Consider the following 17055-nt stretch of genomic DNA (forward strand, 5'->3'; position numbering starts at 1 on the left):
AGATTTTCTCATTTTCTTTGGAATTCATACAGCACTTGACAATAAACAATCCTCAGAAGATTTTAGACAAATTAATTAATTTACTAAAATGAATTCTGCATCTGAATAGATGTGAAAACAACAAATTTGCTTGTTTAGAAAGGTGGTGACTTCATCTGTGTCCTGAGGAGATGAAAGCTCAGTTTTCATCCTTTTCGTGCAAACTGGGAACCACAGAAACAACTAGATTCTAGGCTAGTAAACACGGTGAAGAGTTAGGCCACATCTCTCCAGCCTTGTAGCTCATCTTCAATGCGAAGGTGTTTCAGTATTACTACAATTATAGATAAAAGTGAGAGCGGATAATCATCAGCCCAGTTTACATGTCTGCTTGGGTGCATTTATTAATCCAAGAACAAACCTGCAGTAACTTGGGAGGTGGCTGTTGTGCCAAAGCTGATGTGTGTATCTGTACCTGCCTGTCTGGACTTGTATCTTACTTCCTAGTTTTTGCATTTTGTACATAAAACATAATCCTTTTTCTTCTGAACTAGCAAAGTAATGCCTTGTTCAGTCACTGAAACCATACAGAGATCTTAAAAATAGTTTTCTGTTTCCTTTACATGAGTTAGAAAGGGAAAGAAAACCCAGAGTAAAGCCCATATTATTCATGATGTAAGACAGACTGGTGTCATCACAAGTTGTGACCTGTTTTGTGTTTCACTGCAAGTTACCTGCAGAGACAGAAATACATGACTGACTTATTACTGTCACAGGCAGGGTGTTGTGAGTAATACGGTTACACCTAAAAAACTGAAATTGAATAACAGGTCTGTACAACAAAAAAAGTATCTTTTGCTAAGATTTCTGGTGAGGTGGATTGCACACTGGAGAATATATTGCTGGACTGTGATATTTTAATGGGTTTACAAAGCCATAACGGGCAGGTTTTCCAATGTTCACTCAAATATACTATAACTAGATGAAACTATAAAAATACTGGAGCCACCAAACAGGAATACTTTACTGGTCAATATTATTCAGGGTGAAAATCAACAGCCCTCTGAATCTGAATAAGAAACTAAAGTGCAATATATATGACCTTCTATATGATCTCAAAAGTGTAGTACATATATAAAGAGGGAGAATTGTGGAAGAGAGCTCAGGTGCATGACACACAACATTATCCTGTGAACAAAAAAGACCTCAAATTTGATTAAATATTTGTATTGTTTTTTATTCCTTTTTATTTTTGTGGGGGTAAATGATTGTATTTGAAAAATGAAAATTCTACTAATAAGATAGTTCCTTCATGTTTTAACATTTTAGTACTTTTCTTAAAATAAAATACTATTAATCATAGCTGTCCAGAGCAAATTTCTGGTTCATATACTTTGATAATATATAACTGTATTCTATTTCTCAATGGCTTTTATTGCAGTTGTCAATTCACATTACTATGTAAAAAAGTTCTTTACTTGCTGCTTCATGCTCTATAATGATTAAAGTATTTTAAGAATAAAGTTTCAAATTAAAAACTATGTAGAAATGCAACTTAATTGGTAGTGCAAGACCAATTTCCTGTCACAAAACAAAATACACTTTAGAATTCACCAATAAATTCTCAGAGAGCTGCAGGTTTATACAGTTGCTGATTTCAGGAAAACAAACATCCACTGTTTAAATTAAGAATGTTCCCCACAGTCAGACCTTATCCTGTTTACGTATCTCAACTGCAGTAACACCACTACACTAAGTTAAAAAGACCTCAGAGAACTAGAGTGGTGAATATCACTTCTTATCTGTAGTATCTCTGTAATAAGGTTTTCTGGAGTAATGTCTTGAAAAATCTCTGCAGCTAGATCTTGAATAGGCCTATCAAGTTCTAGAACCAGAGTTTCCCTCCTGAAAGTACCTTCTGTTGTTTCTACCCTCTCTGATGTGTATCAAATTAGTAGATTGTTCCTAAATTGTGCAAGAAAGAATTGATCAAACTTTCCCTTCATTAATTTACCTGAGTTCTTATCTATTTCAAACTAGTTTGGGAGACAAAAAAATAAACCAAAACAAAACAAAACAAACCACCCCAAAACAACAACGAAAAAAACCAAACAACAACAAAAACACCAAAAAAAAAACCCTAAAAACAATCCATGACAAAGCAGTATTATTTTGAAGAATGGCAGGTTTACTCATCTTGATTAGTTTTTAAACGAGCAAGAAAAATCAAGATCCTCCTCAACTGTGCCTTTTTTCCCCACATATGTGGATGAATCTTGGATCCTTCCTGTCTTGATGATCAGTGTTAGTATTGGAAAAAAAACAGTTCAAAACCAGTAATATGCCTCCTATACAGTTATATACAACAAAACTTTCTGACTAGAATCTTCTAGCTTCTGTTCCACTAAATCTGATATATTCTCTGCATTTCTTCAAGACCGAGGACTTTTTATACGAATTTGAAAAGCATTGGCCTTGAGACCTACCATGGCAGAGCCACAGTAAAAGTAGTCAACAGTAATGTGGAAACAAGACCATATATTTGTTCAGTTCCTTTTCAGAGACACAAGTTGAAAAGACAAATTATGAAAGTACATTCAAGTTCACTCACACTGATGTAATTCCAGGCTCCTCAGTCACAAAGGCTGCTGATGCTCAGAGCTGACCCTGCATATGCTAATAAAATTATTGAGACATCATAAAGAAAAGACAAATTCTTTGTTTCATATGGCAACACCCCTTTCAATCAACCTCATGCTGAGAACCATTTATTACCATAACATGTGACACAGAAAATCTAAGGAGGCAGTAAGGGGTAAATTTTCAGATTATCACATGCCATTCTAGCTGTGACTTTCTCATTAACTTTAAAAGAGTCATGTGGCTTAGATCAGCTCAAAGCTCTGAAATGTACCCCTAGACATGCCCCAGAATAAACCTTTACAAACATCATAATTTTCCATATTTCACTTAATTTTTCTAAATTAACAGGAAACACCAACCAAGCAGACTATTAACAACTTTTCTTCAAATGGCAGACAGCTTTGCACTGTGGTTAAAGTGACCTTGTAATCTTCATGGATACCATCCTTCCTTAACTCTTCAGCAATTTCAAGTCAGTAAAGAAGCTTAAAGAGAAACTTCAGGTTATAATGTATAAGTAACAATCTTACACGGTACAGTAGTAGTACAGTGCTTAGTATTTATTTCCTTTGACTCAAAGAAGCTTTGCAAAATGTAGTTTATGAGAAATAACTTAAAACATAAATCAAGAAATGTAATTTAAAGAATGTGGACATAAAAATGAAGGAAATTTTTTTTTATTAGATAGGCACATGGAGGTGGTGTACAGGTTTATGCATTTGCTGAGAAAGTTGGGGCTGTTCAGCCTGGAGAAGAGAAGGCTGCGTGGAGACTTCATAGCAGCCTTCCAGTACCTGAAGGGGTCCTATAGGGATGCTGGGAAGGGACACTTCGTCAGGGACTGTAGTGACAGGACAAGGGCTAACGGGTTAAAACTTAAACAGGGGAAGTTTAGATTGGATATAAGGAGGAAATTCTTTCCTGTTAGGGTGGTGAGGCACTGGAATGGGTTGCCCAGGGAGGTTGTGAGTGCTCCATCCCTGGCAGTGTTCAAGGCCAGGTTGGATGAAGCCTTGGGTGACATGGTTTAGTGTGAGATGTCCCTGCCCATGGCAGAGGGGTTGGAACTAGATGATCTTGAGGTCCTTTCCAACCCTAACTATTCTATGATTCTATGATTCAGGCTGAGGATGTTACAGGTATATGACAACATTTTTATCCTTCCTGCTCAAAGTTCTTTACTCTTACATAACCAAAGCTTGCTGTCTATTATATGCTCAAGGGCCATAATTATTTCAAAAATAGACTTCTGAGAAAACCACATAATTGGTCCAGTGCAGCTGGTATAAAAATTGCTGGCAGGAGTAGTAGCATCATTAAAAAATTGGAACTAAAGCATACCAGCTATACTCCAGGGCAAGTTAAATGCACAGAACCCCTAGTAAATATTTTAGAATTCAGTATAGTACACACTGAGGGCACCCAATTTTTTTTTTAACACCACTGATCCAGACTCCACAGAAAAATATCTCTGCCAAAATGGAACTATAGTGCAGTCTGGTTTATATAAGTTTAGTAAGGTGATTTTCTTTGATTCTTAAATAGAATCTGCGGTAAAGGAAAGACACATTTGACCCTGGGTCATGCAATGATGTTAGAATTCCAATTTTAATTTCTGATATATTCTTTTCTCATAAGAAAAAAGTTTGAAATTATAAACTGGAACTCAAGCTAATTTGCAATAGCTGCATGACTCTGTAGGAAACCTGATCTAGTATAGTTTTCTCATATAAGTAGCGTCCTTTTTATTTCTGACTTTCTTAAAACCATTCAGGAGCCTAGCATAGGATGCTCTTAGAACTGAAATGCATACATCCAAAATTACACTACTAGATGTGCTTCAAAAACTTTGACTTCTAGAAATGCTAAAATCTTAGGTTTAGATTTCCCAAGTGCTTGAGGTCTACTTCTGGCCATGTGTGCAAGTTTACTATCTTTTTAAGGACAAGCAGTTTCTGACTGCAAGGAGCAACATGGGTTTGCTGTACCTGAATGGGCTGGAGGAGTCAATCAGGAAATTGCATTTCGAGCTTATCTGTCTGGTCTGACACCAAAATCCTACTGATAGAAAGAATGCCAGCTTACACATCAGAATTTTGCATTACAGTTGCAAAAAATAATCCGAGTTAATGATCTTCATGGTCTTCAAATGTTCTGTGATATACCTCCACAGTGATAAGAAGGTCTGAAGTGAAGGGAAATTCCTGAATGAAATTTTTGCATGATGCTGCAGATAGCTAGAAATTCACTAGATGAGAGGGAAAGAGTCACTTTGGGTATCAAGAATCTTATGGGTTAGATGTGCAGCTTGGTTTCCCCTGCTCCTTATTGTGCTAAATACCCTGAAGAGAGGGAGCAACAGCCTCCTGGAAGGAGAGGGGGCAAACAACCACAGTACAGCAAGGGAAAGTGGCTGGTCCCAGTGGCCATTTAGGAGACATAGAAGTAAGCACTCCTTGAATTCACCCACACCATACTCTAGAAAATATACATATTGCAGTATGCAAAAAATACCACTTTGTTTAAAGCTGTCTATTTTTTATAACAAAGTGGGGAAATCTGAGCCTAAGCTATGTATTTTTGGACTTAATTTTCCCCCATGCATTTATACTAATAAACAATATAAATTTTGCTTCCTCTTCTCTTCCATCTGTCTCTTCATCCTACTTGCTTTCCAATTTCTTCTTTTCCTTCATACCTTTTTATATATTCATATCTATTTTTTCCCCCATCTGTCTTTTGTGTGTGAACATTTTTGTTGTCATTGCATTTTTACTGCTCATGAAAAATAAACACTTGAGAAATAACCACTGTACAGTGGCCAAACTGAAGTTGGTCCTTCCTGTAAATGCTGTTTTTCTGTAAGGGGTATGGTCAGATCAGTGCTAGAGATGTAGTGAGACCAATTAATCTATATCAATTTTTTTCCTCTACAGAAATATTTCAGTGGTTCTTTCATATTTGAGTCCATGTAGAATTTTTTTTCCTCTATTTTTTTTAGCTTCTACTCTTTTGTGCTTCTACTTTGAGAAAAACAGACTCCCGTCATAAAGACTCTCTCAAAGTCATCGTTCATCCATGCGTTAAAACTTGTCTGTGAGCTTTCTTTTTCTACATCAATGACAGTTTTCTTTTGACTCTTGAACACTTTTTGTTCTTCCTATTTTATAATGCATGCACAGTTGTGTTATAAAGACTCATCAAAGTCACCACTGTTCTACGTTTATCTGCATTGAACTGTCTTTGTCATGTATTAGTCTTTTAAATGTTCTTTATATTTTCTATCTAGTTACATTCTCCTTCATTATTTACTGTTCCTCTATCATCTTTCTGATTGACAGTATTTGCTCTTTGTCTTTAATTTTCTATACCTCAAATATTTTAAACCAGATCTTCAAAGTAAAAAGTCTTACCACTGATTTATTGTAAGTTAGTAATGTGTTTTATTATTAATTAACATTATTCGAATCAACACACCCTTTCTTGCATTAAGAAGATAACAGCAGGCTTCTGAAGAGCTATGCGAGGGTGTATCCATGAAATTCCCATTGATTTTTATGTGAATTTTAGTGGTGAAATCCTGAGACATGCCTTGGCACTTCAAATTGAGGATTACATTTAGTAAAATGACAACCCACACTAGATCCCAACTGCTAAATTCTGTGCTTGAGCTAACATTCAGCTTTCAGTGGTTCAGATTGTGTCGGGTACCAAAACAAAGGATAAAGCTTTACCCAAAGAATATGTAATCAGATTTACAAGATCAGTCACTTTCATTTGCTTTTGTTTAACACTGATAAAAATTACTCACAGGCATGGATCAGGAAAGTAACTTTTTTTAATTATGCATATTTTTTATGCATCTCTTATGATGTTAGCAAGCTCTGCTCATCAATGCTTTTACTGTGGAAAGAGAAAAATAGTTCTGTCTCATTTACTATTTCTCAGTTAATCAGTGGCAAATGACCTTGGATAAAGTAGCACCTGGCAAAGCAGATTATGGGACAGAGTTGTGATACTACCTTTCAACAATATAAAACCTATCATCAGGTAAAGAACCACATTAGGAAGTGTATTTACATAGCAAGTATGTTTGAGAACATTTCCATCCATACTGGATATTTTACTGAGTCGTGAAGCTCACTATAACTACTGTGCCAGAATCACAGCTTTGCATTCTAGTCTCAAGGAACACTGCATATTGACTAGTAAACAACTTCTTCACAGGGCTTGCAGATGGGACAGGCATTTGAGACACTTGCTCTACAGTAGTTGCTTCTCTTTTTTGTGTACGTGTGCTTGCGTACAGTCAGAACAGTGAACAAACCAAATATATTGGTATCTTTTTTTTAAATTAGAATCATAGAATCATAGAATAGTTAGGGTTGGAAAGGACCTCAAGATCATCTAGTTCCAACCCCCCCGCAATGGGCAGGGACACCTCACACTAAACCATGTCACCCAAGGCTTCATCCAACCTGGCCTTGAACACTGCCAGGGATGGAGCATTCACAACCTCCCTGGGCAACCCATTCCAGTGCCTCACCACCCTAACAGGAAAGAACTTCCTCTTTATATCCAATCTAAACTTCCCCTGTTTAAGTTTTAACCCATTACCCTTTGTCCTGTCACTACAGTCCCTGATGAAGTGTCCCTTCCCAGCATCCCTAAAGGCCCCCTACAGGTACTGGAAGGCTGCTATGAAGTCTCCACGCAGCCTTCTCTTCTCCAGGCTGAACAGCCCCAACTTTCTCAGCCTCTCTTCATACGGGAGGTGCTCCAGTTCCCTGATCATCCTCGTGGCCCTCCTCTGAACTTGTTCCAACAGTTCCATGTCCTTTTTATGTCGAGGACACCAGAACTGAACACAATACTCTAGGTGAGGTCTCACAAGAGCAGAGCAGAGGGGCAGGATCACCTCCTTCGACCTGCTGGTCACGCTCCTTTTGATGCAGCCCAGGATACGGTTGGCTTTCTGGGCTGCGAGCGCACTGCCGGCTCATGTTCATTTTCTCATTGACCAGCACCCCCAAGTCCTTCTCCACAGGGCTGCTCTGAATCTTTTCTTTGCCCAATCTGTAGCTGTGCCTGGGATTGCTCCGACTCAGGTGTAGGACCTTGCACTTGTCATGGTTGAACTTCATAAGGTTGGTATCAGCCCACCTCACAAGTGTGTTGAGGTCCCTCTGGATGGCATCCCTTCCCTCCAGCGTATCAACTGAACCACACAGTTTGGTGTCATTGGCAAACTTGCTGAGGGTGCCCTCAATCCCACCGTCCATGTCACCAACAAAGATGTTGTACAAGACCGGTCCCAACACTAATCCCTGAGGGACACCGCTCGTTACTGGTCTCCAGCCAGACATTGAGCCATTGATCACAACTCTTTGTGTGTGGCCATCCAAAGTGTATTAGTATTATTAGTAGTATTATTCAGGACATTTTGTGACTCTTGATTGATAATTTTTTTCTTTTCATTTGTATACTGCTGTGGTCCTAAAGAAGTTGTAAGAGGATGAGAGGTACCTTTCACTTCCTTCACTGTGTCTCATTGCAACACTTGCTTTTCTCCCAGTCTTTTATATATTTATTTGTTTGTTGGATTGTTATAGCCAGGAATGCTAGCGAAAGTATTACAAGGATTGTATATCCCAAAGATTTATCTAAAAGCCAATCCTCCTTTTCTACTGAAAAAGAAAAAAGCAAGCAGAAGTAAAACAGGCACATCTAGGTCTGGGAAACAAAATATTTTTCGGTGTCTGTCATTATTATCAGAAATGGTTTTAAAATGTTCGCAAATTTGGCATACTTACATATAAATTATAGGCTGTTGGACAGGAGACAGTGTAGTGATGTTTTGCTTATTTTTTTAATTAGGGTGTAAACATACAGCAAATAATATTTTGGTATTGGTTTCTGTTATGGTTTTTAGAAACTAAATAATAATTTCCAAATCTCACCTTTTTGAAGCCTCTTTTTGCCTCTTTTTGTTTGTTGTTTTTTTTTTTCTTACAAGGGTTTTTAAAATCAACCTGGTTTTAGCTAGGTTTTGTAACAAAATTTGATGGATTTCACTCTAATAATTGCTGACATTAGTGTCAAATAGCATAAAAAATCCTGTCTATAAGTATTCAGGTTTCACTAAAATTATTGAAAACATCTTTATTATTTTCAGTTTTTTAGTTTTCTATTCAGTAACAATATTTGTTAATAAATTTATACATTTTATTGCCATGTAATTCCTACTTCTTATTGCAGCAAAACTTTCCATAACTTCAGAATGCGTGAGGTACACCTTTTCAAAAGCACTGAAAACATCTGAAACACAGCTGATGAAGGCATCAATTCATCTTTTCCCTCAAGCATGTAGGGCAGTTCACTAAAGTTAAATACCTCTTGCACAACAGCAGGATCAAGTGAATGGTGGGACCAAGGTTCCATTGCTGTAGGTTTAGGATAGGATTCACTAAGTTTACAACTCTTTCCTCAGTGGAGAAGTTGCAATGTGCAGATTTATAGAGAGCAGTATTTCTCATAAAGAATCTTTGCTGCTACTTTGACTCCTCTTGACCCTTCTCTTCTTTAAGGACTTCCTTCTTTTCAAAGCTGAGCTAGCTGTGTTTAGTATGTGCATATGATTAAAGTAATCTCTCACTTTTACTGACTCTCCATGCCTGGTGGCCAACAAATTCAAGAGTTTCCTTGTACCTCCCCAAGAGTACATTCTCCTTAATTTTCAGGATTGAGCAAAGAACATTTTCAGAGAACATTTCAATAATGTATTGAAATTTAATTTAGTTATTGAGCCTTATTTTTTCATAGCTTTCCACTTTCCATCTTGTATAGTTATATACATGCATTGTAACCATATACAGGACTCAAGTTATAGACAGTAGAAACCCAAATGCACTCTAGAATCTAGGTCTACTCCTCTCCTTGAAACTGAATATTGAAAATCTCATTTATTAATTTCATAGACTACACTAGGCTAGACTAGACTAAGCTAGACTAGACTAGACCAGACCAGAATGTTTTCAGTGGAAAACAATTCCCCTCCCACCCAGTTTAATAAGTAATCTTCAAGACCAAAGTTCTTTCATAAACTCTTGCAGAAACCTTTTGTATGTGAAACCAAGTCTCATTAGAAAACAAGAAACTATCTTTAAAAACTAAGATTTCTATACTAGGAACTATGTCTCTGAATTATTAGAAGTGTAACATCTCATGTGTGAGTTTCACAAGGTCTCAATTAATTTTTTAAAAAGTATTGAATATTTCTTTGAGTGTCTATTCCATATGATACAGTGAAGGGAAAATTTTTATGCAGTCCACAGAATTTAGAAACTCTATACCATGCAGCTGTACAGGGCATAAGCTGTAAATAAGAATCAATATTCCTCTGAGATGAACTTACATAAAGAATTCTTTCAAATCAAATTTTTCATCCCAAATTATTAGGCAAATACAATATCCAGTTATTGCACTCTCTGTCAGTTGAACAAAATAACATAATTTTGGAGTAAAAAGATCTATGCTGAATGATTATTACAAGAACCAAGAAAAATCAAGGGTTAGAATTTTCTGCCAAAATGCTATGCAGTGTATTTCATTTGAAAATGAGGAAAAGATTATTGCTCATAATAGTTTTGAAATAAATTTATCACATTCATTTTCCAGCTGATAGCAGTACTAAAGAGGGATGAGGAAAACCAGACCAATTCTGAAAAACCTCTGGAGCAGTAAAAGGTGTCTCTGAGCCCAGAACATGCAGTGTAGGATTAGTTCTTTGCTTATGCAGTTGCAGATTCAACATGCTTGTACTCAAAATTTGTTTCATCCTCCTTCCCCAAAACAGTTGTCAATAACCAATGTAATTTTTCTGAATGTAATGCAAAACAAGCTTAGCACTTAATCCAGCTACCATCAGTGGTTAATGGTGCTCCACAGATAACAGTGTCTACCAGCGCATATGCGAATATCATTGAGAATATATAAACTTTCAGTGTATGCGTGCACTTTTTCACAGCTTTCTCCCTCCATATCAAAAGTTTGACAGTAAACACTGGCCTGTGACTTTTAAAGTTATACCTACTTTTGGCCTTATAAAGATGGAATTTCTCAATGGACAATTATTAAAGAATTCTGCTTGTCACTATTTCGCTAAGATATCTGATTACAAGTTACTTTCAACTGGAATGGAATAAAAGATTTAAGCATTTGCCTAAAATTAAATGCATTCAACTAGACTGCAAGCGAACACTATGAGACAAATTCCAGAGTACTTGTGAGAGTTCTCATCAAAGCAAATGTGCAGGTGGATGGTGGGTGGCAGTCATATAAGATTTCAGAAATATGGGAAGGGGAAGATATAAAATACTCCTTTTCATGGTGCAATAACTTATTTCTTAGTGATTGTCATATATGTTTGCATTTATAATGACATTTTTTGTGATTAACAGAAAAATTCACATAAATTCTTTTTATTATAACGTTGTTGGGTAAACCAATTTGTGAAAAAAGAAATCAAAGGCCTGTATTGTTTTGTTTCAACTGGAAGAACATTTATTTTCTTACAGAGGACAAAACCATGGATTATTAGCATTTCTGGTATTGTAATTCCATTGTCTCCCCCTGACTTTCAGTAAACGTTCCCTTTTTATAGACTTTTAATTCTGTCACTTTCTTCCAGGCCTCTAATTGCAGAGTCATTTGCTCTACATTTTTTTTCAAACATCCTCTTTTTCTGACTGGCAAATAAAGATGGCTTTAATTTTTGTTATGGCGTATCTCTGTAAGGACTGCATATTGGAGGTATCTATATTTTATAGCCTCCAAACTACACGAAGTTTTAAGAAAAAATAATCCCAAAACCTAAGTAAAACAAAAGACATTCAGAAGTTTCTGAGACAGCTACAGAGACTATTATTAGTGCAAGAGTGTTGTCATTCTATTACTGTCACTGTTAAAGCATACAAAAACTAATACCTATTGCTATAGCATGGAGAAAAACAAATACCCTGAGAATCTTACGCTAAAAAATCAGAGACAAATAAATAGCTAGAGGTATTTTTCCACCTCTGTAATAGGAAAAAATTATTGCATCTATGCAATCTTCCAAAGACAGTTGTATCATATTGTAAAAACTGGCATAAGTTTTTTAAAGAAAACCGAACAACCTTATTGAAGAAAATATATAAGACACATAAATCAGTTTTAGACAGTCTGAAAATAAACATTTGCAGTCCATGGAAATGAACCACCACATGGTCTTCATAGTTAAGAAAAAAATTATGTAAAGGTGTAAAATGTTTTCAATAGGGAGGCAATTGTCTGAAATCATATAAAATATGTCCTGTAGCAGAATAAAGAAAGCAAAGACTTTTCTGTCACCTGGCATTGCCACTTCTTGAATAAACAGTAAAAATGTTTCTAAGATCCGCCAGTTTCCTTAAAGATGAGTTAGGGCTTCAATCCATCACATTTAATTTTATCTCATTTGAAGAAATGTGTCATGGGTCTCGGACTGACACTGTTTTTTTATTATTATTTATTCACCATAGCACTATTTTAAGCAGGTAATAATTATTTTGAGTGATTTAGTATAAGTGGCAACGGCTTCTGTCAGTTTCCATTAATCAATGACAAAATGCAAAATTTGCCATTTTCAGTATGATCGACCTATTACATGTATCTCTTCTTCAGGTTTAATATAAAGTGTGACTAACTGATCTTTTTTGTTTTAATGACAATAACAATTACATTTATGCGACACATAATTTTTATTTTACAGGATGTCCTTAACAAAAATAGTGGATATTAGCATTGCCCTAAGTTGGTAGAAAAAAAAAGTTAAATGATGTGAGAGCATGAGAAAGGAAGGAGACTAATATCCTAAAGGTAGGGTTCTTAAATGCCAAGTGCCCTTTCTCAGCTGCAAAAATTCATTCTGAAAATGGCCTATCGAAAAGGCTTAGAGGGAGCAGTTTAATTACTGTTCCTTTGACATATGTAATATATTTTCAGAAGCAGGCCCATATATTTATTTAAGGCCAAATGTTGCCCAACAAAACTGTCCTCAGAGGTATTTCATTCTACCATCCTATTTTTTTTCTACTTGGCTTATGCTGTTATTTTTTTCAATAACTCTGTCATTTCTAGAAACATTTTAAAATGAGTCTTAAATCATGTTCTCTTTTAAGAGTACATAAGCTACCTGAGCAGGGTAGGAGAAAAAACTGTAAATAATCAAAAAGTTTTTATAAGTTTTTCATAAGAAAACATACCTCACACTGAACTCAGATTTAAACAAACACGCAAGCAAACAAACAAAAAAAAAAAAAAAAAAAAAGAAATCTTCTCCTGGGTATGTGCAAATCTGAAAGGAATTCCAACATACTTCCACACATATATTTCTTCCCTGCCCCCCTGCCCTCTCTCAGGAATTACAGCAATGCGTTGACTGCTTCTTTTGTTTTCCAAGGTTAAAAAGAAACCTAAAGCAAGCTGAAAGGACGTATTGTTAAAGTAAGCTCAGACACAAGTCCTGAAGGTGATGAACATTTCCAGAGCAGATCCAACTGGCACAAGCCAATTTCAGCAATAGATCTGTATAGATCTGCAGAAGGAATACACCTTCAAGAACTTTCTGCAAACCACTGTATGTTCAGTTATCCATGCACAAGAATGGAGTTGGGGAACCTGTTGGTTTGGACAAATTGTTGCGGCAAAACCAGATTAAAGTAGGTATTTGGAAAGTTTATACAGAAGTTAAATTTAAAAAAGAATAGAGATTAGACAGGTATCTCCCTTCACACACTCCCTCCCCCCCCCCCCCCCCCCCCCCCCGAACCTAGTAACTAGAAAATTATCTTAAACAAAATCTGGTGTATTGTCCCTAGCAAATACGCAGATGCTCCTATGCATAATCCTCACAGCTATTTCTGCAGATTTTTTTCATACTCACAAGTTCTATGTATCACATGGTGGTACAAACGCATTTGCTTTATCAGCCTCTGTATGAAAGTGAAATTTTTCTCCAAATCTGGAAAATTCGTCACTTCTGAGAAGTATGGTGCTGTCTTAGTATTCTCTGTGTGTAGAAAAAACACACATTTAAATAGACTGTTTTTATGTTAACTTACCCTGCACAGCCAGAGTCATGTTCCCAGTAATTAGAACTGCATTCAGTGATACTTACATGTGAATAAGTTTTATACGTATTTGCAAAACCTATGGGAAAAAAATGGAAAACAAACAAACAAACAAACAAACAAACCAACTAGCATTGTAGCTCTTTCCTGTATTCAGATTTGTGGAATTTAATTAACTTGAGGTTTTGCTAAATTAAATCCAATATAATTATTTAATAGGATTTTAAAATTTAAATTAACCTTTGAAAAAGAAACAGATATACTTATGTTCTGAATTTAAAAATGAGTTATGGGATTGTTTTCAAATAATAAAAACTCAAGCTAGCTGAAAGACAGATTTTCAGTCTGGTGCAAACGAGGGACGGTTAATATCCATTTCATCTTTGCCTTCATCCATGGAGAACATAATATAGTTTTCTTGCTCTCTGAACTGCCTAGCCCAAAAAGAAAAAACTGTTTCTTCTTGCGCTTTTCTTTTTCTGGATGTGTGTGATGATTAATCACTGTATGTGTCTAGACCCCATGGTAATCCGTGCCCCTGTTTCTGTCTCTACATTCATCTTTGGCATCATGTGTTTGGTTTTAATACAGTCCAATTGATTTGTTTGCAGCTGCAACACTGTTTTCATTCTTTTCCCCTCTGAAACATCTTTATAGCACAAATACAAACTTGCCCATATTCTCAAGCTGGGCAAAATTGATTTGTGACAGCAGATTGCAAAACTTAAGTGTATGGTAATACACAGCTCAGATCCACAATGCCTGCATTAAAGATGGTACAGTGGAGTTAAGAAGGACATAACTTTTTAGGACATTTCAAAAATTTTCATCACCTTCACTCATTTTCATCCCTATTGTCATGAAATAAAGAAGAATCAAAATAGCTTTGTACAGTATAAATAAAAGAGTCTGTATTGGTTCCCATTACTCTGTCCCCCTTCTCTCTCTCCCTTTCTCTCTCCTCCTCCTCCACTGTGGGAGAAAGTGAGGAAAATTACTGACAAAGTGAGGAAAATTAGACCTGTAACTGGATGCTCCAATAGTTTACACTCAGGAAAACAACAAATACCTGAGGTGAAAATCATAATAAAAAGCCTCCAGATTTTTCATTTTAAAATGGTATTGAGTGACTTTTTAATCTGTTTGGGAGAGGGGTGTCAAAGTATCTGAAGGGACAATCTAAAAATTCTCTTAATTTTGGGTACATTTTTGATTGTCTTGATCACAAAAACGTGTTCCTAGCTTTGGTTCTTTACAGATTGCAAATGGGAAGATGTACATCCCTGGTCTATTTAGTGCTCCCAGAGCTTGCAACTCTAGCCATGTTAATGCTGTGTTTAGTCTTAAAGGAAAAGAATCTTAGAAAAACTGGACAATCATATAACATTTCATTCTTATACGCATTTGATAAGACTGAAGAATCCCACAGAATTCTGACCATTTTTTCTGGTATGCCTTAGGAATAATATGTGAAACTGAATTCACAGTCAAATCTCAGCCTAAAATTAGTCTCATGCCTAAACTTCTACTGCTTAACAAGGACACAAAGGCTGTTCCTAAGAATCCTGAGATTCAGGGGGCAATTTCTCTCCCCATGCTTTTCTAGTAATATCCAAATTAGAACAGCTTTCCTTATAAGTACTTCTATTTTGTTCAGGCTCTTTATTATTCAGGGCTTCAATACTGTTTACTTCTGCCAAGGACTGCAGAGGAGCCTGTAGTCAATTAAAAACACAAAATAAAGTATTTTATCAAGTATGTGGATAATTCTGGGACTGGGAACTGGAACCCTTTTCAGTATTTCAGCTTCTACATATTTTAATGCAACTAATATCACTATTGATTTAGAGCAATTTGTTAATAATCTTTTCACTTACTTACTCCACCGCTTTTAACAATGCAGTCTTGTTTTCTCTGAGCTATCTCTTTTTCTCTTCTTTTTCTACTGGAAATATTGCTAAAATTTAGAAATGTTGTAGTACATTGTAAATTACTTTTGATACCATAAAGTATTGCAGAAAAAAACATAAATAATATATATATATGGTCAAGATTATTAGAAATAAAGAATCTGCATAATTATTCTGTAAAAATGGTGAGGAGAGTACTCCCAACATTTATTTCAATGTAATCAAAATGTTAGACTTGTATCAGCTAGTTAACTTCTGCACACCATTTTGAGTAACTAATGTAAACATTATTTCACTGTTTAGAAATACAGAGAATGGTGTTCTTCAAACACCTACAATCCAAAGTAGATTTCCTTGAAAAAAAAAGACAAAACAAAACAGAGAGTGAGCTACCTGATCTAATGAATATGTTGGTAATTATACATAAAAGGTGAGACTGTAATTGCACTTTGGGGTTTCAGAGTGTTGAAGGATTAGATTCAGCAGTACACTTGCTGAAGAAAGTCTGGAAATAAACTTACTCTTGTAGGACTAAATGAAATTCTGAAGTGACTTGAGTTTTATAAATTATGAATGCTATTGCGACAGCTAATTGAATCCACCTCTAAAAAGGAAAGAATATAGAACAAATAAAAAAGTTCTTTTCCATATCTGAGAAGGACATAAGCTAATTGTACAAACTTTCTTGGCCAAGCTGAACATTAGAAATTGTTACTTTACCAGTTTCTTCACCATTCACTCTCATCTTGGAAGGCCAAGCCACTTTTTAGAATCATAGAATAGAAGCATAGAATAGTTAGGGTTGGAAAGGACCTCAAGATCATCAAGTTCCAAACCCCCTGCCATGGGCAGGGACACCTCACACTAAACCATGTCACCCAAGGCTTTGTCCAACCCGGCCTTGAACACCACCAGGGATGGAGCACTCACAACTTCACTGGGTAGCCCATTTCAGTGCCTCACCACCCTAACAGGAAAGAATTTCCTCCTTATATCCAATCTAAACTTCCCCTGTTTAAGTTTTAACCCGTTAGCCCTTGTCCTATCACTACAGTCCCTGATGAAGTGTCCCTTCCCAGCATCCCTATAGGCCCCCTTCAGGTACTGGAAGGCTGCTATGAGGTCTCCACGCAGCCTTCTCTTCTCCAGGCTGAACAGCCCCAACTTTCTCAGCCTCTCTTCATACGGGAGGTGCTCCAGTTTCCTGATCATCCTCGTGGCCCTCCTCTGAACTTGTTCCAACAGTTCCATGTCCTTTTTATGTTGAGGACACCAGAACTGCACACAGTACTGCAGGTGAGGTCTCACGAGAGCAGAGCAGAGGGGCAGGATCACCTCCTTCGACCTGCTGTCACGCTCCTTTTGATGCAGCC

This window comes from Lathamus discolor, chromosome 1 (assembly GCF_037157495.1).
Source record: "Lathamus discolor isolate bLatDis1 chromosome 1, bLatDis1.hap1, whole genome shotgun sequence".
NCBI classification, from domain to species: Eukaryota; Metazoa; Chordata; class Aves; order Psittaciformes; family Psittacidae; genus Lathamus; species Lathamus discolor.